We start from the raw sequence: 24,662 nt of genomic DNA, 5'->3' as shown, positions 1-24,662 counted from the left end.
TTAATTCTCCATTTTCTACTTTCATTTCCCATATTCATATTATTTTTAATCTCCATATTACTTTTTTGTTGTCATTTTCAGCTCTTCCTCTACAGTTGCTTTCCCTAGTCTTTTTCCATCACTCTTTTCATGTCCCCATACTGCATGTTAATCTGCCTGTGCTTTGGGGCAGATAATGTGTCAGAGTATGAGTTCTTCTAGCCAGCAGTACTGATTGCTTAGAAGTGTGTTCCAAAGCAAAAGGTCTGTTGAAGTCTTGATTTGTGGGACTTCATTACCTTCTCAATGAAGCATCTGCCTTTTAAATCTCTGGGTCAAAAGTATTGTGACAGTGCATACACCTAGAAATCGAAGGGAGGTAACCTAGGAAGAGATTATAATGCTGAGTCTCATTGAAGAGATGTGCCAGAGTACCATGGTTCATACCAGCTTTGTTTGAATTCTGCTTTATAAACTGATTTTTTTTTTTTTTTTTACCCACTGAGCTCCAGAGTAAAATCCACGTTCTATTTTTAAATGAACCTCTGTGTCGGGGGCTCCCATCTTGTTTGGGGCTGCTGCCTCCCTCCAGGACATCATTCTGACCTATCGGGCCTAGTCCCCTTGTGTAACGCCCCTCTATTAGGGGAAATATGGACCACTAGCCTAGTCTCAAGTATACTGCCCCTGTCTTAGGGGGAATCTGGCCTTGTCCTTAGTCCGCAGGCTCAGAAGCCTAGTCCCAAAGTATCCTGCCCCAGTATTGGGGAAAATACTTCTGTAACTGTGATAATGATGTTTTATTGCTGTACACATACTTTTAATTCAGAACTGAATTGTTGAGACAGGATTTTTTGGATGTGTTAGATTCTTAGGCTGCGTCTTGCTGCACCAGAGGTTGATTTTCTGGCATTTGATTTAGCGGATCTAGTTAAAACCAGAGTTCCCTGTAAGCTGCTGAGGCAGCACAGCTTCACAAGCTCACAGAGAATGTTGGTTGAGACCCGCTAAATTGTACTCTGTAAAGGGCAGCTCTGGTTGGCACCAGTACATACTCCTTTGTGTCCTCCCTCTGTGAAGTCAGTGCCAAGCTTGGCTTACGGTAAACTGACTCCAGACGTACCTTAACCTAACCTCCCAGGTCTATTGCAGACCTGGCCTTAGTATCTGTAGTAGTAAAGGTTCCTATGTATACACATTGATACTGGGATCTTGTTTAGTACTAATCTCTGCACCATTATTGCTATGAAAGGGTGAAGAACTTGTACTCTTTCAGTTACTGTTTAAATACTTACTTTTCATTGCCCATCTATTTTCTATCTTATCAACTCAATTGCAGATGTTACAGTGCTGAGAAAAAAGATAGCATTTTGGGTAGCATTTCACTTATAATGAAAATTTTGGTGCATGTAAATGTACCAGATGACTGAGCAGAAAGGGATCTAGAGAGAGAGGATGGCAGACTGAAGGATGCTGAACAGAATGGGAGGCAAGAAAGAGAATCTACTCACTTCAGGTTTCCTTCTTTTTGTAAAAGAAGTGGGGAAGTGAGTGAATGCGTGCTGTAATCTTTGGATGGGATTAATTAATACATGTTACCCAGTGCAGGGATCATGAATGGTAATGAAAAAATCCTAAGCAATCAATTGGCCAGTTTCCTGTGGCATCCCAATATAAGTCAACTTTCAGTCCCTGTAAGGAAATTGTAACTTAGTTTTATTTATTTAAACTTAATTACCATTTCAGGGTTGCAGTTGGAGTTAATGGCTGGCTAGCACAGTATATTGATTATATCATTATATGAAAACATAGCAAAGTATGTGTAAACTAAGGGACAAATATTTTACTTATTTTGTGGTAACTTGTATTAAAGTATAAATACATTAATTAACAAGCCCTTCGATTCAAACATAGTACAATCCTTGCATAGCTCTGCAGCAACAGTGTTCCAGTGCTTGGAAGAACTAGAATACCAGTCACATCTCAAAGGATTCATCTGACCCTTGGATAACACAGTTTTTGTTTACTGGGGTTCAGATAATCAAGGTTTGACTATGCCCTGTGGCCTAGTACTCATTCATATGGACTGCTAAAGGATGAAAATGAACATGGCATTAGCTTTCTGAAATAAGCAAAAGATCTCCCCCCCCCCCCCGTTTTTCTTACTTCATTTTTTTTTTATTCAAGTAAAATATTCTATCTGCATTTTTCAGTAAGGTTCATTTTATTAAGCCAGTATCTTCATATTCATAAAAGAAAATATATAAAGTCTGCATTCTTTTAGATTTTTAAATAAGAATAGGTGGGCTGCATATTGTGGACTTAGTATTTGAGCAAGGGCATCTTAATTATCTTATCAATATCTTGCTTTTGGGTACTCATTGTCATATCAGATTTACATGCCTAATTTGAGTATCTGGATTTGGAAAATAGGCACCTGCTTTAAGAAATTATGTCTCCTTGTTTATAATATCCATTGGTGTTTTTTTTGATCTGACAAAAACATGTAAAATAAAACTCTGATTAATTTTAAAAAATCTGATTTTGGAAGTCATAGCTCAAATGCAATACATACAAAATATTCTTGAGAAAACATGTCATAATTAGAACTCATTTGTTCAATTAAAAGATTTTAACATTCATACATTTTTGGAAGATTTATTTTTTAATATTTAATATCATATTGGTTATCAAGAAACCTTATTTTACAAATCTAATTCTTAAATGCAAATTTAAGGTGGGAACTTTAGGAGGTAGATTGTTGTTTTTTAAGTTTTTCCCGTTAAAGATTAATAGTCTAGCAGCACCTTAAAGACTAACAAAACATGTAGATAGTTTCATGATTTTTTGTGGGCACAACACACTTCAAGTCACAAGTGGGTTGTGCCCAGGAAATTTCATGATACCATCCATATGTTTTGTTAGTTTTTAAGGTGCTGCTAGACCATTCGTTGTTTTTAAATTTGGGAAGTAATTAATGAACAGGGTAGTGCTGAGTAAACAGTTGTATTTCCTTGATCCTTTTTCATGCTGATTTTTTTTTTTTAGGGGTTGGGGGGAGAGCTGAGTTTATTTTAGCGACTGCACTGGACTTGTTGGCTGTTAGATTTTCTCCTAGGTATGTCTAGACCAGTGTTTTATTAAACTTTTTAAGACTGAGGAACACCAAACAATTTTTTTTTTTATGGGGAATACCAACACAGTTTGCCCTTTTATCAGGAGATCAGGCATTGCCTTTTTAGGGGCGGCCATTTTTAATTCTGTTCTCCGCAGCACACCTTCAACTGCTTCACGGCACACTGGTGTGCTGCAGAACACTCTTTAAGAAATGCTGGTCTAGTCTACATTTAATTTTCAAAATTAAATTGAAAGAACGCAGGGTTTTTTTTGACATTGGTAAACCTCAAATTATGAGGAAGAATGCCTTTTTAGAAAAAAGAGCTCTTTTGAAAAAGGCATGTTTGGATGCAGAACAGGGACATTTTTCAACAGATGAGGCAATCGAAAAAAGCACAGGTACCCTGGTGGTCATTCTGTGAATAGCAATCAGGGATTTCTTTCGAGAGAGCATCCATGCAGTCTGGACGCTGTCTTTCGAAAGAAGCTTTTTCGAAAGAGTTCTTTCAAAAAGATTCTTTCAAAAGAAGCTTGCAGTCTAGATGTACCCCTAGAGTGTACAAAGGTCAGGCTGATTCTTTTTAGGTTGATCAGAGGTATGATAACATTTTCCACAATATCTTCTCTTACCTGCAGACCTTGACTCCATTAGATGAGATCACTCTTTAGTTCATTCTTTTGCCTTAGTAATATTCCAGTAGTTGTTATTGAGCAGTTTGTTCTTCTGTCTCAAAGTCTAATGTAGGATTCCAATCGATGTGTTTGTCACTGTCTCCCCACTGAGATGTTTCTTCCACTTTGTATCTAAAAGATTTGTAATTTGTAAGTGCTTTTGGCTTCCTGGTTCTCTGAGGGCTCATCTAGACTGCATTCCTCTCTGAAAAGAGGAATGCAGATGAAGCAGATAGAAAATTCAAATAAAGCATGGATTTGCAAACTTCACACTTAATTTGCATGATTGTGTGAGAGTCCATTTTCGAAAAAGGGTTTTTTGGGGAAAAAATAAAATCCCCCCCCCCCTTTTTTTTCCAAAGAACCCATACTCTTGAAAAAAATGAGATGTATGGGTTTTTTCAAAAAAGTCCCCCCCCCCCCCCCGAAAGAACCCCGTCTAGACTGCTGGGTTTTTTTCCCCCCAAAAAAACCCTTTTTTGAAAAAACACACTCATGCAATTATGCAAATGAAGCGTGAGATTTGAAAATCCACTCTTCATTTGTATTTTCAATCTGCTTCATATGCATTCCTCTTTTGAGAGAGGAATGCAGTCTAGACATAGCCTGATAGTAAACAAGGTGGTTGTTGGGTTTTTTTCTTCAAGTACAGCTAATTTCAGTGGTCATCCATATCTTTTGTGACCAGTTTGAATGGGACTACACTTGGTGACAACTAAAGGACTAGTTCTAAGTTTGGCTTCCTGCCTTCTTTGGAGTTTTTGCTTTTTGGAATTTGTAGCAAGTTCTCTGGAGATGGATTGACTTGACCTTTTAGTTCAGGCATAAGTTGTTTTGCTTTATGCCTATACCTGTCACTTATTCCTAAATTTATATTGCTGGAGATTTTAGGCAGTATATTATCTGTGTGGATTTTTCTGCTCTGGAATATGATTTTATTCATAGCTGGTAATAGAGAATTCTGTTTTGTCATCGGGAACACTGTAAGGTTAATCTGTTCCCCTTGTTTTTTACTAATGTAGTACATGAGTAGTGGTGGTGGTGAGAGAGACTGTTATCCGGCCCTCTGTTAACTGGCATTGCCCCCGAGCCACAATACTTCCACATCTTCAGGTGCACTCTAGGGATGTGAAGCACTAGTCAACTATCCGATAAGCAACTGGTTATTGGATAGTCCACAGGCTAGTTGACTAGTCTTTGCGCCCCCCCCCCCCCCACTGCCTGTATCAAAAAGAGGCAGCGGGTGGGGGGGAGAGGTAAAAGGGGGGGGGTACTTCAAAGCAGCAAAGATGCTTGGAGCCTGGAGCCAGACTCAGGGCTTCCACGCTGCTTTGAAATACTGTGTGCAGCTCGGGGCCAACTGGGGTGACCCCAGGGTACATGCAGTGTTTCAAAGCAGCAGTGCTGTGTGGAGCCCGGGATCAGCTGGGGATTCCCTTGCTTACCCCAGGCTCTGTGAGACGCTGCTGCTTTGAAATGCTGTGGGGAGCCAGGCATCAGGCTCTTTGTGGCATTTCAAAGTGGACTCCCCTGCTGACCTCTGGGCTCTGTACGGCACTGCCGCTTTGAAATGCCATGGAGAGCCTGGGTTTCACCTAGGGCTGTTGCTACACTTCAAAGGTGGAAGCGCCCTATTGACTAATCGAATAGTTGATGCAAAATGCATCGACTATTCAATTAGTCAGTAAGTCGATATTTAACGTCCCTAGTGCATGCACTTGACTCCCGCCTGTCCAGCTGGCTGTTGCAGGGCTTCTGACAGCCGGCACCGCCAGCTGACATCATCATCAGGTACTTCCTTCCTTTAGTCAGCCTTGAGCTGCTCGTAAGGGGCAGAGCAATAAGCTTTGTTATCCAGCACATTCAATTAACCAGCAAACCCCAGTCCCCGTATGTGCCAGATAACAAAGCTTTCATTGTATTCTTAGCTTTCTATGTGATGCATTTCTTTTCTAATGCTGTCTGCATTTAAAACTTCTAGTATTCCAGGCTTGTTGTTTTTTAAAGTGTTTTATTATGAAAAGAGAAGTAAAAGTATTGTGTAATGCAAAGGCATATCCTAAATTCAGCCTAAATTGGGTGTTGTCAAAATTTAAACACATATATTTTCAAGTGACAGATTTTGATTATTTTTGCAACTACAAAGTCAATAACCTTCTGCTTACTCAAATATTTTTTCTTTCCAAAAAGTAGGTCTGTTAGATCAAGAAATGGAACTGTATCCTTATAAAGTTGTTCCTTATTCAGCTTTCTTCATTGAAGGGATCACTTCAAATAAGCCCAGATGTGTTAGTGCTGTAGGGCACAGAGAGGTGAAGTTGTTGGAAGAATTTCAGTGAAACGTACGCTAGTAGAAGGACTTACAAGAGAACCACTGCTTCATCTTTCAGTCTGGTAGCAGCAGTAGGAAAGTAGAAGTTTGGTTCATAATGTGGCACAACTTACACTTCCTTTGTAATACAAATACAGGCAAGATTTTCTTTCCTCTTGACATTGGTTATGTTCTGTCATGTTAGTTGCTTTTTTCATTCCCAGAGATGAAGTAATATTTAGATTTGTGTCCTGAAGCCTCATCCAGTTCTAACTGTGATTTGTGCTCTTTTTTAAATTGTAGTACAGAGGGTTGCAAAGTAGTTGACAGCTTTTCCTAAACTTAATATGTAGTTCTGCACTGTAACTTTGACAGAACACTGAGGAGGAGATTTAATGAGAAATCTGAAAGAACACCTGTCAAATGCCCTTTCAGGCAGTGGTGGTCTCTCTATTACAGGGCTACTCAACTTTGGAAGCCTCGGGGGCCACAATGAAACTCATAGCACATGCCGAGGGCCACAACTTAAGTGTGGTTACATATATTTGCAAATATATATATGCAAATAGCTTCTTTCACACTGATGGGCATGAATACAAAGATTAAGGCAAGACTATACAACACACAGGCCCCATTTAAGTCAGTTCTGTTGATATTAATAAAATGCAATATTTACCCCATTTACAGCCATATGACAGCACTTTTCATGAGCAATGACAGTCCAGGAATTTAACTACTAAAACACATATCAACACATATCATTATACTGACTACTTTTTTGTTTTGGCTCCCACCCGCAGGCCGCACACAAATGGGCTGGCTTCAGGCTGCATGCAGCCCATGGGCCGCGCATTGAGTAGGCCTGCTCTATTAGATACTTGTGCAGTGTGTAGCACAATAAAACTCTGATGCCTAATTGGGAATGTTAATATAATATAAGTAATAGTGGCAACATGTACAGCCTTAAACAAAAATAATCCATCTTCTGAAAAACCACATTGAAAAGTAGTTTGTTTAAAATTACTTCATATTAGAAGAGGGGAAATGCAGATAAGCAGTAGGTCTGTATTACATTATCTTTCTCTTGCTTGCTTTAATTTCTTTCCAATTTCACTGGTCCTGTATACTATATTTAGATCAATACGCTATTTACTGTTTTTTGTTTTTCTAAAAAACACTGACCAGTTCTACTTACAACATGCTACTTGAGATTTGATGTAGCATTTATTGATTATTTCTCTGTACTGAGGGATGTAAGCAATTTTTTTGGTGTTCTGAGGCTTCTTAAACAAAGTGCTGAAGTCCAAGAGGTTTGACCTAATTTATTTTTAAATTATTTTTATTGATAAGGGATCTACAGGAAATAAAGTACAGGGTCCAGAACATGAAACCAATGTATATATTTTAAGTTACAGTATAATTTATGTGGTAGAAATCAGCACAGGAAAAAACAGTGGCGGCAAATAGCAATTATACATTAAATAGTTAATTCTTCTGTCCTCTATACAAAGCACGCCATTTTTGAAAAGTTGGCTTGTGTGAGAAAGTGGGCAAATTTGTAATAGTTTGTGTTTCTGAACAGAAATATGTCTTGAGGCCAAATAATTTATTTCAAGTGTATAAACAGTTGTCAATGTATATTAGGCTATGCCCATCACCAAGATAGGTATGGCGTATTTCCTGAGGCTTAATACTGAATTTGTTTCTGCTTTTGGTTTAAAGGAAGAGTTTTAACACTTTTCCTTTTAAAAAAATGTAATATTACAATGTATTATATGAAAGGGCACTCAATTTGACACAGTTTTGCACGTATCTATCTTTTTCATAAATTTTTCTGGTGTGAAAATACTTCTGTTGAGAAATGAATATATGAACTCTGCAAAGAACTACGGTAGATTAAGACTGTTCCACTGAAGAGGAAAATGCAAGTAGAAGCTGGGTGGAAACTGCAGTGAATTGTCAGATAAATTCACTGTGTTAGAAACTGATATTTTGCTTTGAAAAGATAAAGCTGAAAACTGTGGCATAAGAGGAGCAAAAAGGAGCCTTACTGAAGAGAGGAAAGTTAATTATGTGAGCAATCATTTTTTTCTGATGTTGTTAGTAAGATTTCAGTTAATGTTTTCTGATAAGAATATTTTGTAAAAGTTCTATAACTAGCAATAAAAACAAAATAACAGAGTTGGAGAACAAAAAATGGCTTTTTAATGGCACTGTCAGTCTCTAAAGAGTACTAACTGTTATATCAAATATTGCATGTATGTTGTTGCACATAGGGGGATGTAAAATGCCATTTATACGGTTAATTGAAGCTTACTTAATTTTTAACCAGTTAACCAATTAGGGGTAGATGCACCAGCCTACCCTCCATAGCCAGGCTGAAGCAGCCCCTAGCCCCTGCCTGAGGCCCCTAGGCTCACTGTGGGCTGTTTCTGCCTGTGACATGCCCAGGCCCTCTGTGGAGAGTGGCTGCTCTGGATCATCATTGTCTCTGTTCGTTGATCCTCTTAAAATTTCCAATAGACAGGTGAGGCATGATTTCCCTTTGCAAAAGCTGTATTGATGCTTCCCCAAGTGTTCATCTATGTGTGTGATAATTCTGTTATTTACTATAGTTACAATCAAATTGCCAGTATTGAAGCAAGGGTTACTGTCCTGTAATTTCCAGGATCACCTTAGGAGCCCTTTTTAAAAAAATGTTACAGTTCTTATCCTCCAGTCGTCTGGTATAGAAACTAGTTTTAAATAATAGGTTACATACCACACATAATAGTTTGGCAATTTCACGTTTATGTTCCTTGAGAATTCTTGGGTGAATACTAGGGATCTAAAAATGCAGTTAAAAATGTAACTGTATAACTGATAAAAATCACAGTGCTTTCATGTGCTGGGGGCTCTGAAGTATAAAGCTTAAATAAGTTTTATACTGCAGAGCCCACAGTGTAGCCTGCCCGGGAGCAGGCTTTGCTGCCGCAGCAAAGCAACCTTCACAGGAGCAGGGCTGGCAAGGAGGCTTCCTTGTGGCAGTGAAGTTGTCCCCCTGGGAGAGGGACTGGCAGGGGCTGCTGCTGGCACCAGCTGCCACTGCTGGCCCTGCTTCCAGGGAGGCTTTGCTGTGGGCTTTGCCTCCTGGCCCCGCTCCCATGGAGCTAGCAAATTGTAACCTGCAGGAGGGGGGCATCTGGGCACCCCATGGACAGGAGCTACTTCGGCGCGGCTAGCGGGCAGTGAGCTGTTCCAGCCCTCACTGGTTAACCAAAACCAGTTAACCTTTTAACTAGGGATGTAATAACATCTGGTTCTAGTGAGTTCTCTGTTTATCAACAGTCCCTGTCAGTTTGTCCCTGTCAGTGCTCCACCTTACATGTGTGGGTGCTGCTGTGCACTTAGTCAGAGATTTTGGTAGCAGTGCCCTCTGCGCACATGAAGCAGATGACACACACAGTGCCGCTACTATGCATGCACAGCCAACTGTCCCTTCAGTTCCTTCTCTTCCGCCACTGGCGTCGGTTGGAACCGCAGTACTCTTAACTTTTTTCTTCAAAAGACTCTGTTTGTTTTTGTTAGTGTAGTTTAGTATAATAAGCTGGTCTTCATAGTTCGAATAGTTAAAACAGTGTTACTGTTTTTTTTGTCTTTTTTCTCCTTTTGTTTTTCCTGATAATCTTACCTCTCTGGGATGCCAGGTTCCCTAGGCTTTAAATGCTGCATGTCTTGCAGGCTCTCCATTCCGGTTTCTGTCAGGCACTTGCAATGTGTATGTGCCTGGGGCAGGCCCATGCCACAGCCCACTGCCAGCACTGCAAGCAGTTAACAGCCCAGACGTGGAAAGCCAGAGAGCTACAACTGAAGCACCCTGGAAAACACAGTAGAACCAGCCTCAGACCTGGAGCATTCCACCCCATCTCGACAGCCCTCCCCAGTGCTTAAGTCTGAGAAGGCAGCTCCCTCAGGCTCTGGTGTTAGAGACTGTTCTTCAGACCAGCCCAGGAAGAGATCCCATGCATCAAGTAAGGGTGACTCCTCAAAAAAATGGAGACAAACACCCATTGTATTTTCTGCACCAGCCCCCATTAGGGCACCAGACAGGGAGGTACTTGGACTGTCTGGCTCCAATAGGATTGGGCCACAAGAAATTTGATAAGGTTCAACAAGGACTTCACTTGGATGGAAGAATCCCAAGCATTGTTACAGGCTGGGGCCACCCAGCTAAGTAGTAGTTCTGCAGAAAAGGACCTGGGGGTTACAGTGGATGAGAAGCTGGATATGATCACCCTGATCACTCGGCAGGCGCACAGAAATGGCCCGGTGGGTGCCATGGTGCCTGCGGGCACCGCATTGGGGACCACTGAGTTAAGGACATGTCGTCTGGTGTTTGAAAGCGAAATCATCACAGTTAAATTAGTGTATTTGAATGCTTCATGGAAATGACTAGGTTTGATTAGGAAGGCAAACCCTTCCCCTGAAAATATCTGTGATTACTGAAACTTAGTTTGACTAAAAGTCCTGTGTTTTACAGTGCCATAATTGAATGTCATCTCCAAATTTTGCTGAAATAACTCTTTGTAGAACAGTTGAATTTTGTATTTAACTTTTTAGGAAAATACTTAATTGTACAGAGTGAGCATTTATTTTTTTCTCGTTTCTTTCATTTCCTCTGACAGAAGCACAGTGATTCTCAGAGACTTCAGACTGTGTGTGCATATGAACATATATTCTGATAACATCTCTGGCATAGGCTACAAACTTCTATTTACTCCCACAAACAACCACTGTCTCTCTGATTACATCTCAGACATAGGCCACTTCTGAATGAAGTCAAATATTTATTCAAGATCACTTAACTGATTTTCACCAAGAGTATCTGGTGGAACTTTTAAGTTCTGTCAGATACTTCCCTTTTCCAGGATTGTCTTTCTGACTTCCCTGACTTACCCGCTCCACTCCTCTTCATAGTGACCATAGGAAATTATGTTGACTCTGTTTCTTTAGTGTACCCCAGAAGATGGCAGTATAGAGAGATCATTGAAAAGGGAGCAAGGATGTTAGGAATTGGGTGTGTAAAGAGAGCATGGGAGGGAGAAGTGGGCATTGAGCTGTTGGGACTATGAAGTGGAAAATAATATAGTGAAGCTGCAAGTCTAATTAGTTAAGGTAGAACATTTCTTATTATTTAAAAAATATAACTATTTAGTTCTCTAAAATCCACATGCTGACTCAGATTGCCTTTAAATTTGCTGTGCCTTCTGTCTAGTGTGTATGTGCTGGTTTCTGTTGGTCCCAATTTGTCAGTTTGACTTGAGCAAGAAGTTCCTGAGATACTTCCCTAAAATAAATCATGTGTTGGGGAAAATCAGATGATTTTGTAATGCTTTTTTGCACACATCAGGGCCTAAGCTATGTCTGTAATCCTCCCTTTGCTGCTTGGAATTTATTTTGGGTAGTGCACTGCACCTACTGCAATTTTGGGTGTACCTGTGTTGTATTGAAAAAGTTATTCATGCCTAATTTAGGTACCACAGATGGGAGCATCAGTAGCTTGAGCCAAAAAGAATGAAAGGCGCATGTGTAGCAAGAGTCAGGTGACATTTACAATGCCCATCACTTAGGATGGCAGGAGTCGTGTCTATATATATTAAAAAAATTTTTCCTGCAGAACAACAGAAGTAATGTTCTGCATCACTCTGCATCCTGCAGGAAAAGTTTTTGTCCTGACGCCTCCCTGTTGCTGGGTGTGTGTATTGGGGTGGGGGTACCGAGAGCTATGCCACCTCCCTGGTGTGCTGAGGGGAGGAGGGGGCACCTGGACAAGCATCTGCCTATCTCTGGACCCCGACCATAGCCTGCCCAACCCACATGCCTGCTGCGGCTTGGCTCTGGGTAGCCTGTCCTCCCCTCTCTCCACACACACGCACCATGAGGAGCGAGGTGGCGCTGCCTCCTGGCACCTCACTAGTCCCTACATGGCGCTAGCTCCACCCCGTTAGGGAAAGATGGGGGTGTAGGAATGGAGGAAAGAAGGGGGGGTAGGGATAGGCAGTGTGTGGTGGGGAGAGGGAGGGATTAGGGAGAATGGTGAGTGCAAAAATTAAGGCAGGGGGATCAAATTGAAGTACAGGTTGCAGGGGATGGGAGGGGAGAGTCCTGCCTGACAGGAGGACTCGGATGTGGGACGCCTGGGGCTGGCCTGGCCTCAGCCCTGCCCGACGGCCAGGAGAGGAGGGAGGGAGAGCTGGATCTAAGCTGGCCTGACAGCTGGGGTGGAGGGAAAAGTGGGTAGGACAGGGCTGCCATGCCTCGGCCTGGCTCTCCTGGGCGGCTAGTGAAGAGCTGGGGATACCTACCCCCAAGAGAAAGTGGGGTCACTGCCTCCTAGTAGCTCATATACAGATAGTCTTCTTCAAACGGGATTATGTTAATATGAATTTAGGAACCTTTTAAGTTTGTTCCCATATGGGAGAGTTACATCGCAGCAGGTGGGTATGTCTACAGGTACAGGCTCCCCTCAGTTCCTTGTCTACCCTAGTCGGCAGAAGAGACAGTGCTTTTTCTGACTGAAAAAGATAGAGTAGTTAGTTTATACTATCATAAGTAGTTTAGTAAGTTTATAGTTAGCATTAAGTTCTAGCCCCCCCCCCCCCCCCCCCTTGGAAAAAAGTTAACCCTGTGGTTTTTTTTCTTTTCTTCTCAACCAAGTTCTGGACCCCAAAGTTTTTTCTTCTTGAAGCCAGGAGAGCCTGGCATAATTAGAAGTGTGATGCTTGCCTTGGACTCAATGTCCATATTAGGGATGTTTAAACATTGATTAATTGAATAGTTGAGTAACCTCATGGATTCTTATTGGTTAGTCGACTATTCTATAGTCCACCGGGGTGGGGCCAGCAGCCAGTGTGCTCCAGCCCCATTCCCAAGGAGCCTCCTGCCACTCTGCACTGCTGCCTCTGTATCAACGCAGGGTGCCAGGCAGGAGCTGGGCCATGAGGGGAGCCAGTTTAAAAACCAGCTCCCCTCATGGACTGGCAGTGCGGGGTGACAGCAGCCCCTGTTTAGGGAGGGTCTGAGCTCCTGGACCTGGCTTGAGCCGGAACTGAGCAAGGCTGCCTGCCTACCCAGCTCCTAATAAACTTCAAATGCAGAGCCATAGCGGGAGTAGGTCCCGGACCCGTCACAAGCCAGCACTGAGCCGGGCCGCTGGCCAGCCTGCTAAAAAATGTATTGGCGGAGGGTGGGGGGAATGCGTGTAGTCTATAGCAGTTTTTCCCAACCTTTTTTTATGAAGTACCCCTTTACAAAAATTATGCGTACCCCCAGTACCTACAGTTTTCAGACGCACACAATTTTTTTCTACCATTGCAACAAGTTTGTTTAAACAACTTAATTGTAGCCGGGTGGGCGATGACATTTTTGGGTGTAAAAAGTACAAAAATAATAAAACACTGTAAAACTTAGAACAAAAATTCAGTTTTCTCCAAATTTCAGTTATGTTGACGTACCCTCCAGACTTCTCTCTAGTATCCCTAAGGCAGGGGTCCCCAACGTGGTGCCCGCGGGTGCCATGGCGCCCGCTGGGGCATTTGTGCATGCCCGCCGACAACCTGGGCCGGCCCCGCCATCAGCGCGGCGCTCGGGAGGCGCTGGCCCCAGGCGCGCGGTACACACCGGCGCCGGGTGCGTGGCGCTTGGGCGGCCCCAGCCCCGGGGCACATGTGGATGCGCAGCGCTCAAGTGGCGCCAGTGCCGGCCCCAGGCGCGCGGCTCGGGCGGCGGCGCTGGCCCCGGGCCGGCGACACAAGGCACTTGGGCGGCCTAGGCCCCAGGCGCAAGGTGCTTGGGCGGCCCCAGCCCCGGCCCTGGGGCACGTGCCGGCGCTGGGTGCAAGGGCATCACCGTCCCCTGGTGTGCCCCCGGACGCGCGGCCCCACCCCTGGGCACCCGGCACGTGAGTGGCCCCACCCCCGGGCGTCCGGGAGCCTCTAAAGGTTGGGGACCACTGCCCTAAGGGTACTCGTACGACTGGTTGAGAAACACTGATCTATAGCATTAACCTATAAGCTTTTGCTTATCGGTTAATTGGTTAATCGACTACACTTATTACATCCCTAACCCGTATCTGATGGGCACATCTCCTGCCCAGATATGACTATCCAACAGTCAAGCGCTTCCTTAAGGGCATGCAAAACACTTTCCCGCCTGTCAAACCTCTAGTCGAATCTCTGGACCTCAATTTAGTTCTTCAGGCCCTCACCAGTAGCCCATTTGAATCCCTGGCGACATGATCCATGCTCCACCTTTCCATGAAGGTGGCCCTATTGTTGGCTGTCACATCAGCCAGGAGAGTGAGTGAAATTGGTGCCCTAATGGCTGATCCACTCTTCATGGTATTCCTTAAAGATAAAGTGGTTCTGTGACCACATCCAAAGTTTTTGCCAAACGTTTCCACCTCTTTCAACTGCAATGAGCCTGTAATACTGCCCATCTTTTTTCCAGTGCCTCACGCCAATGCACAAGAGGTTACGTGGCACGTGCTTGATGTGCTCAGAGCAATTTCCTTTTATGTGGACAGCACAAAGAGAATCTGCACAACACCTAGACTGTTCGTATCCACTGCAGAGAGATCTCCTTGGGCATGCCAATTTTCACCCAGAAGATAGTCATATGGATTGTGCAGTACATCTGGTTGGCCTAACTCCTTCTTGAACCAAGACCCTCTATTGCAACTATGCAAGCTACAAGGGCAATGGCGGCTTCTACAGCCTACCTCAATAACATACTTCTTGTGGACATTTACAGATCTGTGACGTGGTCCTCCGCCCACACATTCACAAGATGTTAAGCCTTGATACTTACCTATCCTGGGCCATATCTACACTACAAGGTTTTTGTGCAAAAATGTCTGTTTTTGTGCAAAAACCGACAGAGCGTCCACACCTCGAACGCGTTTTTGCATAAGAAAAATGACAGAATAGAGGACTTTTTCCAGTAGAGTTATTCCTTTCCCCTTGAGGAATAACTCCTTTTTGCGCTACAGCTCTTACGCAAAAAGGCAGGTGTGGATGCTCCGGAGGGGTTTTAGCGCAAGAAACCCCTATTGGAAAAAGCTGAGGTGAATGGGCATCAGAGCTTTCTTGTGCAAGACTGTCCATGCAGTGTGGACGCTCTCTTGTGCAAAAGCATATTGCTTTTGCGATGCGCTTTGAGGTCTGGGCGCGCTTTTGCACAAGAAGTTTTTGTGCAAGAATTCTTCTGCAAAAGACTTCTTGCGCAAAAACCCTGCAGTGTAGACTAAGCCCAGGGTACTAAATCTGGGCACGCTGTTCTGACTGTGATCCAGGTTACTGACTAGCCAAAGCATCCACCTTCAATCAATGGGACTTCTCTATAGTCACTTAAGGTGGGGCAACCATAGTGACACTCCTCAAAGAAGAAGAGAGGGTTACTCACCTTGTGCGGTAAGGGAGGTTCTTTGAGATGTTTGTCCTTTTGGGTGCGCCACCACCTGCCGTTCCTCCCCTCTGCTTTGGATATTATTAAATGCTTCTGTGACCGAGAAGGAATGGAGGGGGTGGTTGGCTGCGTGTGTGTAATAGCAGTACTGCGCATGCCATTTGCTCCATGTGCGCAGGCTACCAGAGGGTACTGCTACCTTAAATCTCCAACTAGGCACGCAGTGGTGCTCAGATACTTAAGGTAGAGAACCCATAGCAACATCCACCTCGAAGAACCTCTGTTACTGCACAAGGTGAGTTAACCCCCTCTTTAACCAGACAAGTGACTCTGAGCGTATACAATAATACTTAACTAAGTGCCTTACAAATATTAAGTTTCATAACATCCTTTGAGCTGGTTAAGCTTTATTAATACCAGAGTGCTTTCAAAGCCTTAAAGGTAATGCAGTCATTAAGCTGTACTCTTTTTACTTCCATGCATTCAGTTCTCTGATTGTTTTCCTCTTTCTTTAAGCTATAAATGTGTGTAAAGTAAAAGCAAAACAAATCTTTTTTTAAATGTATTTTTAATTTTTTCCAGCTATTTTAGATTTGGATGACCGTTGCTATGTTTTGGCTTGTTTCTGCCTGTCTCTAAAATCTTAGTCGGGTATCTAATACCCAATTGGCAGATTTGCAGACTGAGATGCAAAAGGTAGTCCAGCATCTTGAATGTCACAAGAAATTGGTGGCAGACCTTGGAAATAGGGCCTGGTTCCCATTTGCCTATTGTAACCAGACTTCTTTTTCTCCCTATATAATACTCTTGCTAGTCACAGTATGCTACTGTATTACTTAAAACAGAAATTTGGGCTTGACAAGTAAGAACACTTTTTGCTGCTTAGGTGTTCCTAGTCAGTTTTATTTTCTTAGTGAGGTCTTGCAGTTCATTTCATGTAGTGATTGTATTCTTCCTTCAAATTCTTGTGTAAAAGACCAAGTAAAAGACCTCTTTAGAGTGTGACCACCCAACTGGTCTTGACAGATTTGTGGTTCCAATAGAGTGCTTACCTTTTTCCATTTTATTTCTGTATTAACTAGTGGGAGCACGGCTTGTTCTTGAAGAAAATCCAGGAAGAGGAATGGACCATGTTTTCATGAAGTTAATACCTGTGACCCAGGAATGCTATAGAGGTCAGTGATTGGGACGGGGAGGGGAAGCTCTCTGTGTTTAAGAGATTTTGCTAGAATTGCTCTGGATTTGTAATTGCCACATGCAGTTGCTTAACTGATTTTTGGATGCAGTTTGGCAGATGCAAGGATTTTATTTGTCTGAGAGAAAAGGAAAGTGTATCAATTTTAAACACAGAAAATCTGAATTGGCTTCCCAATACAGTCAAGTAAGATTACAGTGCTGATTTATTCCTACAAAAGCATTAGAAATACATAGTTACATCTGCAGTTTTTCACTTAATATATTATGCTGCATTGAAATGTCTGCACTATCAAAACCAGTGATCCTGGACTATTGTGTTAAACTCTGAAGTTCTTAATTGATAATCAGCAGTGTGAATGTAATACCCTCTATACACATGGTATTCTTTTCTCAGTCTACCAAGTAGTACTAATTCTGAGACGTTTCTTCTGTTCCTGTCTATAATAACCTATAAATAGAAGACAGGAAATGCCCATAATATTACTTTCCTATATTTTCTGTTTGACTTAAGTACGTTTTTTTTTTTTTTTAATTGAGAAATGTAGGGCTGGTAGAGACCTCAAGGTCATCTAGTCCATTTGTCCCCAACCTTTTTATGCCCAAGATCAGGGGATGTGTGGTGCTGGCTCTGAGAGGGGGTCATAGCTGGAGCCGGTGCTTGGAATACAGCAGGAGTTCTAGGGTGCTGGCTCTGGGAGTGGGCTCAGGGTGGGGATTCAGGGTGCAGGAGGAGGTATGGGGGTGCTGGCGGTAAGTGTGGAGTCAGAGCTAGGGGAGGTGCTTGGTGTACAGGAGGGGATACAGGTGCTGGTTGTGGGACTGAGCTGGTGGTTTGGCATGTAGCCCTCTGCCAAGGAGCACTTATCACTGGTGGCTCCCTGCTGGCCCCGGCCCCATGTTACTCCCAGAAGGGGCTAAGGCACCCCTGTGGCCCTGGGAGTTGAGGGCAGAGGGCATGTGGCTCTGCATGCTGCAGCTGTCTTCCGGAATTACTCCCTCAGCTTGCATTGGCCACAGTTCCCTATTCCCAGCCAACGGAAACTGAGGGGGCAGTGCTTGCAGGCAGGAGTAATGTGCCCTACCTCACATATGGGGCCATGTTGGCTGTCTGCTTCTTTCAGCCTTTCCTCATGGGTCACATATTCTATGTCTACACAGCAGAAAGAAAAACCCGCAGTAGTGTATCCAGGACCCCAGGTCAGTTTACTTGGATATGTGGGGATTGTGCTGCAGGTCTAAATAGGGCAGTGTAGCAGCTTGGGCTGGAGCCTGGGTTCTGAAACCTGGCAAGGTGCAAGAGTGTTGGAGCTTAGCCCAAATGTCTGCATTGCTATTTTCAGTCCTGTGGTGTGAGCCAAAAAATCCATTAAACCCAGGCTCTGAGACTCTTTGCTGTGGATCTTTTCAGTACCCTAAATCTCTTGCCTTTCTTATGCTCTGTTATGGTGACTCTCTAATTTATTCATATCTTTCATAAAGTGCGGTGCCCAAAACTGGACATTAATCATAGAATCAAAGGGCTGGAAGAGATCTCATCAAGTCCAGCCCCATGCCCAAGGCAGGACCAATCCCAACTAAATCAACCCAACGTTGGCTTTGCCAAGCTGAGACTTCAGAACCTCTAGGGATGGCGATTCAACCACATCCCTAAGTAACCCATTCCAGTATTTCACCACCCTCCTTGTAAAATAGTTTTTCCTAATCTCCAATCTACTCCTCTCTCACTGCAACTTGAGACCACTGCTCCTTGTTCTGCCATCCATCACTACTGAGAACAGCCTTTCTCCATCCTCTTCGGAACCTCCCTTAAGGAAGTTGAAGGCTGCTATCAAATCCCCCTTCACTCTTCTCTTCTCTTCTGCAAACTAAACAAACTCAAATCCATCAGCCTCTCCTCATAGGTCATGTGTTCCAGCACCCGGGTGGCGGGACCGCGGCGCGTCTGGTCGGACCCGCCGCCCGCGTCCTCCGGGGCGAGAAAAGCCTCGTTTGTAAGTACGGATCCGACATAAGTCAGATCCGCGTAACCCGGGGACTGCTTGTAGTTCCTAACCTGTTCTTTCCCTACCAAGGGCTGTCCACCTCCTTCCCATACTGCGTTGCCTAGTACATTAGTCTGGGAGCTGACCTTGTCTGTGAAGACAGAGGCAAAGCATTGAGTACTTCAGCTTTTCTTACATCATCTGTCACTAGGTTGCCTTCCTCATCTTGGTGAAGTCTTCCCAGTGCTGAGTAAATTGGAACAATAACTTCTTGCGTATTGTGCAGCATTTGTGTTAAGATATGCTAGAATGGTATTGCTTTTTTCTCAGTATCATACTGATTCATAATCAGTTTGTGATCCTCTGACCCTTTTCTTCAGTACTGCTGCATAGCCAATTATTCTTCCTTTTGTGTTTGTATATTTGATTTTCTTTCCTAAATGTTGTTCTTTGAGTTTGTCTTTGTTGAATTTCATCTTCATTTCAGACCATTTTTCCAGTGTGTCTTGGTCATTTTTTAATTTTTAAAGTGCTCGTAGACCCTCCTTGCTTGATATTATCTGCAGATTTTATAAGTATGCTGTCTATTCCAGGATCCAAGTCATTAATGCAAAGGTCCCATTGAGAGTTAAGATCCACTGGAGTTTTGTGTTTAGGTCTGTTTCTTAGGATTCATTGTAATATTGCTACACCTCTAGCATGGACTTTTCTTATGTCCATGTAGTCCTAGTGCAAATAGGTTAGCTCAGCGTTTCCCAAACCTTGGGCCGCGGCCCGGTACTGGACTACGGGAAAATAATACCAGGCCTCAGCGTGGCTGCCAGGGTGTTCTGGGTTCTTGGAGTGTCCGTGTGGCGCCGGGTCTCCGAAGCCCTGGGCTGGGCTGGGCGGAGGATGCAGCCGGATGTTCCGGGCTCCCAACAGAGGCATAGTGAGGAGGGAACGGCGGGACAGTTGCCCCCGGGTGCCACGCTAGGGGGAGCCAGGCTGGGCTACAAGGGGAGGGGAGGTGCGGGGTGCTGGGCTCACCTGGGCTTCAGGAGGAGGGAAGTGCCGGGAACCCGGCGCTGGACTCAAGGGGAGGGGCAGGGAGTCAGTGCTGGGCTCAGCATGTCTGTGCGGTTTGGGAGTAACTGCAGGGAAACGGAGCTCAGCTGGGCTGCGAGGTGCCGGGTGCTGGGCTGAGCTGGGCTGGGCTTCAGGAATGGGGAGAGGTGCGGAGCTCAGTTTGGCTGCAGGAGGAGGGAGGTGCTGGGAACCCGGTTCTAGAATCAAGGGGAGGGAAGAAGGGGCAGGAAATCAGAGCTGGGCTCAGCAGTTCTGTGGGTTTGGAGGGAGGTGCAGGGAAACGGGGCTCAGCTGTGCTGTGGGGGAGCCATGCAGGGAACGAACCAATGCAGGGCTCAACTGGGCTGAGATGGATGGGGGAGGGCATAGGGAACAGAAGGGCAGCTCAGCTGGGCTGTGAGGGGCTGCAGGGAACTGGTGCTGCACTCCCTTTGATTGTGGGGATGGTTTGGGGGGAGGTGCAGGGAACCAGCGGGGGTGGGCAGCTCAGTTGGGTTGCAAGGGAGGGAGGTGCAACGAAGTCTAGTGGGGAGGTAGGGAACCAGGAGCCCTGAAATGACCTCCCCTGGTCCAAAAAATCCCTCATCTGGGACCAGTGAGGTCCAACTCCTACCCAAGTTCCCTCCTTGCATCCTCCCTCCTAGCCAGATACCCTACCCCCAATCTGCTCCTTCTCCCACCTCCCGGAGTGCCCGTGTGGTGTCAGGTCCCCCCAAGCCCTGGCCTGGGCTGGGCGGAGGATACAGCTGGATGTTCTGGGCTCCCCGAGTGCCCATGCAGCACCGGGTCCCCCAAGCCCTGGCCCGGGCTGGATGGAGGATGCATCCGGGTGAAACAGTGAAAATGTATAAATTTTTTTTTCTTTTTTCAAATATGCATTTATATTTTTGGGCTGAAAAAACAGTACTGAAAAAAACTGGGTTCCAACTAAAGTAACAAGTTTGGGAAACCCTGTTCTAGCCAGCTTTCTAGTCATCTTACAGTCCATTTATCCAATCCATATTCCCTTAACTTACTGGCAAGAATATTGTGGGTGATCGTATCAAAAGCTTTGCTAAAGCTGGCACTGGGGGCTTTGGGAAGACCGGAAACAACTTATTTGCATATTCATTATTTGCTTAATAAATATGCAAATGAATGTTACCAGTCCTCCAAAAGTTCGTGAATGGATTTACTGGTCCCCGTGTCAAAAAGTTTGGGAAACCCTGGGTTAGCTTATAGAAGAGCTTATTTTTAAAAGTTGAGTATTTAGCTAGTGTAATTTACATGTTTGAAATATTAAAGGGGATTAAAGGGATATTTCACCAGATGAATTTCTTTGTAACATATGAAGCCAAAAAGAAGCTCAAATAAGCTTAGCTAATCAGTAATGCTTCATTTTTGTTCATGTAAATTAAATATGACAAATCAGATTTGTTGAGAACCTAGTGGGTGTAAGAGTTATGGAATAATAATAAAATGTTCCTGGTCAGATAATTGAATTTTTACAACTTTTATAAAGGACATGCTGAGAACCGCTAGGGCGGTATTGTTAAAATGTCACCAGTTGGTAACCTTTCTCCAGTTAATGGATATTAAATGTTCTCCTTTGAATACTGAAAAAACAACATATAGTCTGGTAGCACTTTATAGACTAACAAAACATGTAGATGGTATCATGAGATTTCTTATTCATGCCTTTTCTAACCAGGTTTGTGTGCGCCATGTGCATGAACACTGGAAACTTTTCCCCAGCAGCATCCGTCAGGTTAGCTCTGGAGTGGCGCTGGAAGCCATGCTATATATAACCCTGCCAATACAACTATCCCTTGGTTCCTCCTTGCTGTCCATGACGATGTTGGAGCATGGCCCATTTGCTCACAAGTATGCCCTAGCCTATTGTTGGAATTAGTTTGAATTAGGGATGTTAAATTTTGATTAACTAACTAACCGAATAGTCAATGGGATTTCCATCGACTATTCGATTAGTTGATAAGGACTAGTGCAGTGTTCCACCTTTGAAATGTACAAGACCCCCAGAAGGGGGTCTTGTACATTTCAAAGATTGAAACGCTATGTCCCCCTCTGACCCCAGGCTCCACGCGGTGTTTTAATATTTGAAATGCACAAGAGCCCCTGCTAGGGCTCTTGTAAATTTCAAAGTTAGAATACCACCACTGCTCCCCTGTCCCCTCCCATGGAGCTGGGGGGAACCGGCTCCCCCAGCACCGCCTCTACTCCCCCCCCCCCCCTTGTTGCCTCATTCCGAGTGCTACGGCAGGAGGCGAAGGGGGGCGAGGGGATGACGTACACTGCAAGGCCTCGCCCCCTGGCCATGTACATCACCGCCCTGCCCCCCTTCCCCTTCTGCCGTGGTGCTCTGCTGACTTCTGTGCCGCTCAGCTGGGCCGCCGCGGGGGAGCAAGCAGCGCAAGCTGCCTTTTGGGCCCTGCGCTCCCCATGCTACATATAAGATTCAGTTATGTGGAGATCTGGAAGCCTATTTTCGCCACCTCTGCCTAAAGGAATATTTCCAATACACCAATGTACATCACATTGATCTTGCTGCTCCCCCCCTGCCAATCGCACAAGAGGAAGGCTTCTATGTGGACCCCTACTAATGGTCGTAACGATAGTCTTGACTTCTAAATCGGCTGCTTCTGCAAACATGCTCGAGCTGACATAGTCAGCAAATAACAGAATATTATACACGACCTCAGTCATGCAGAATGCAATGCTATACACAGCCTCAAAAACAATTCTAGCATCATAATCAAAGAGGCTGACAAAGGGTGCGCCGTAGTAGTCATGAACAGAACAGATTATGCAGAGGAGGCGACCAGACAACTCACCAACACCAGATTATACAAGCCTCTCTCCTGTGATCCCACTAAAGAATACCAACCCCCCCCCCCCCCCCCCCCCCCCCCCCGGAAACAATTACTCATGAAGCTCCCTGTTCCTGCGCAGGACCAAATTTTCACTAAAACCCGCCTTAATCCTCAACCAGGACTTTTCTATCTGCCACCCAAAATACACAAACCTGGAAATTCCAGATGACCCATCATCTCAAGCATTGGCACACTTAGTTTAGACTGCAGGGGTTTTTTTTGTTTTGAAAAACGTCTGTTTTTCTGCAAAAACTTCACTTGCGTCCACATTGCTATTGTGTTCTTTCAAAAGAATGCAGGTGTTTTTCCGACATTGGTAGACTTCATTCTATGAGGAAGACCGCCTTTTTCGAAAGAGCTCTTTCAGAAAAAGGCGTGTGTGGACACGGAAGAGGGAGTTTATTCGAAAGAATAGGCCTCTAGGAAAAAACACAGGTGCCCTGGTGGCCACTCCATCCATGGTAATCACAGCTTAAATGCAAGATAACATCCATTCAGTGTGGACACACTCTTTCGGAAGAAGTTTTTTGGAAGGTCTCTTCTGAAAAAGCTTCTTTCGAAAGAAGCTTGCAGTCTAGATGTACCCTTACAGCAGAATTATCTGGCTAAATGGACTCTCTCCTTAGGCCCTATGCTACCAGCATTCCTAACTATCTTTGAGACACCACTGACTTCCTGAAGTTACTACAAAACATCAGTAATCTTCCTGAAAACACCATCCTGGCCACCATGGATGTAGAAACTCTTCTCAACAACATTGCACATGAAGACAGATTACAGGCTATCAGGACCACCATCCCTGATGATAGCACTGCACACCTGGTTACAGAGCTCTGCGACTTTGTCCTCACCCATATGTTGTTGGAGTCAGACTGATCAATGGAAAGTATACTGTGGCATGGAATTCACACAGTGTGGGTATCATTACTGAGCATGGTGAACTTGCCCCAGAGATCAACTCTTGTAATTTTGAGCTACATTAGTACCTCTAGTGATGAAAAATGAGGCTAAATAAAAGTTGTTGGTTTTTTTAGTTTGTAGCAGATACATTTTAAATCTTGTCAGGGACAACATCATTTTGGTGGGTAGTAAGGGGGGAGGTCTAGGTTGCATATAAGGAAAAATTATTTCACTAGGAGGGTAGTGAAGCACTGGAATGGGTTATCGAGGGAGGTGGTGGAATCTCCGTCCCTGGAGGTTTTTAAGTCTCAGCTTGACAAAGCCCTTGTGCAAAGTCTCTTCCAGCCCTATAATTCTATGATTTTGAAAGTCATGAGCCAGTAGGAAAATGTAGTTGATACAGAACTCTGTAGCATGTCTCCTCTACCCCCCACTTTGGCTTCACTTAGAGTAATCAGGTTCAAGACATTTGTCTTTCCCTCCATTTGTAAATAGATAAGTGAAAATATTCTGGACTAAAATGCTAAAATAAAAAGACCCTGCTTCATAGTATATACTTTGTAACTGTTAGTCTGTTCAGAGTAGACATCTACCCAGTTTGTTCAGTTGACTTTTGTGGACATGAGGTTTGTTGCTAGCATACCTTTCCTAACATACACATTGTGTGATTTTGGAAGCTAGGCCCACGATCTAAACATTTGCTACCAACCTGTTTTGCCAAATGCAAGATTGTGAAAACATGAGCAAGAGAAGAAACTTTTAAAAAAATCATTGTAAAGAGTATAAGAAACAGTAATGGATTTTTACAACTAATAAACTTTTTAGTGAAAATAAGGTTGGTGAAGGAGTGTGGTCCAGTGTATAGTGCACGAGACAGATTAAAGAGATCTGGATTATTTTAATTTTACCACTAGCTTACTATGTGATCTTTGTAATGCCTGAGAAGGATCAGGCCTTTCTGTTCAGCACCGTACCTAGCAGGGAGCAGGGTCATAGAATCATAAAATCCAAGGGCTGGAAGAGACCAGGACTTAAAAATCTCTAGGGATGGAGATTCCACCACCTCCCTATGTAACCCATTTCAGTGCTTCATCACCTTCCTAGTGTAACAGTTTTTCCTAA

At 44.1% G+C, this 24,662-nt stretch overlaps 1 protein-coding gene across 9 annotated transcripts in view; it reads left to right on the top strand.

Annotated features, from left to right (window-relative positions):
• Nucleotides 1-24,662, top strand: part of WDFY3 (WD repeat and FYVE domain containing 3) — a 372,301-nt gene that overhangs the window by 106,949 nt on the left and 240,690 nt on the right. For 8 of the 9 annotated variants that reach the window (XM_075929522.1, XM_075929521.1, XM_075929529.1 and 5 more), the window contains one exon: nucleotides 16,606-16,698. The exons of the other annotated variant lie outside the window; for it this stretch is intronic. The gene's annotated coding sequence lies outside the window, so the exon portion shown is untranslated. The remainder of the gene's footprint in view (nucleotides 1-16,605; nucleotides 16,699-24,662) is intronic. 9 annotated transcript variants of the gene reach the window in all.

Source organism: Pelodiscus sinensis, chromosome 5 (assembly GCF_049634645.1).
Source record: "Pelodiscus sinensis isolate JC-2024 chromosome 5, ASM4963464v1, whole genome shotgun sequence".
Taxonomy (NCBI): domain Eukaryota; kingdom Metazoa; phylum Chordata; order Testudines; family Trionychidae; genus Pelodiscus; species Pelodiscus sinensis.
This window is presented reverse-complemented; position numbering and strand designations above follow the sequence as displayed.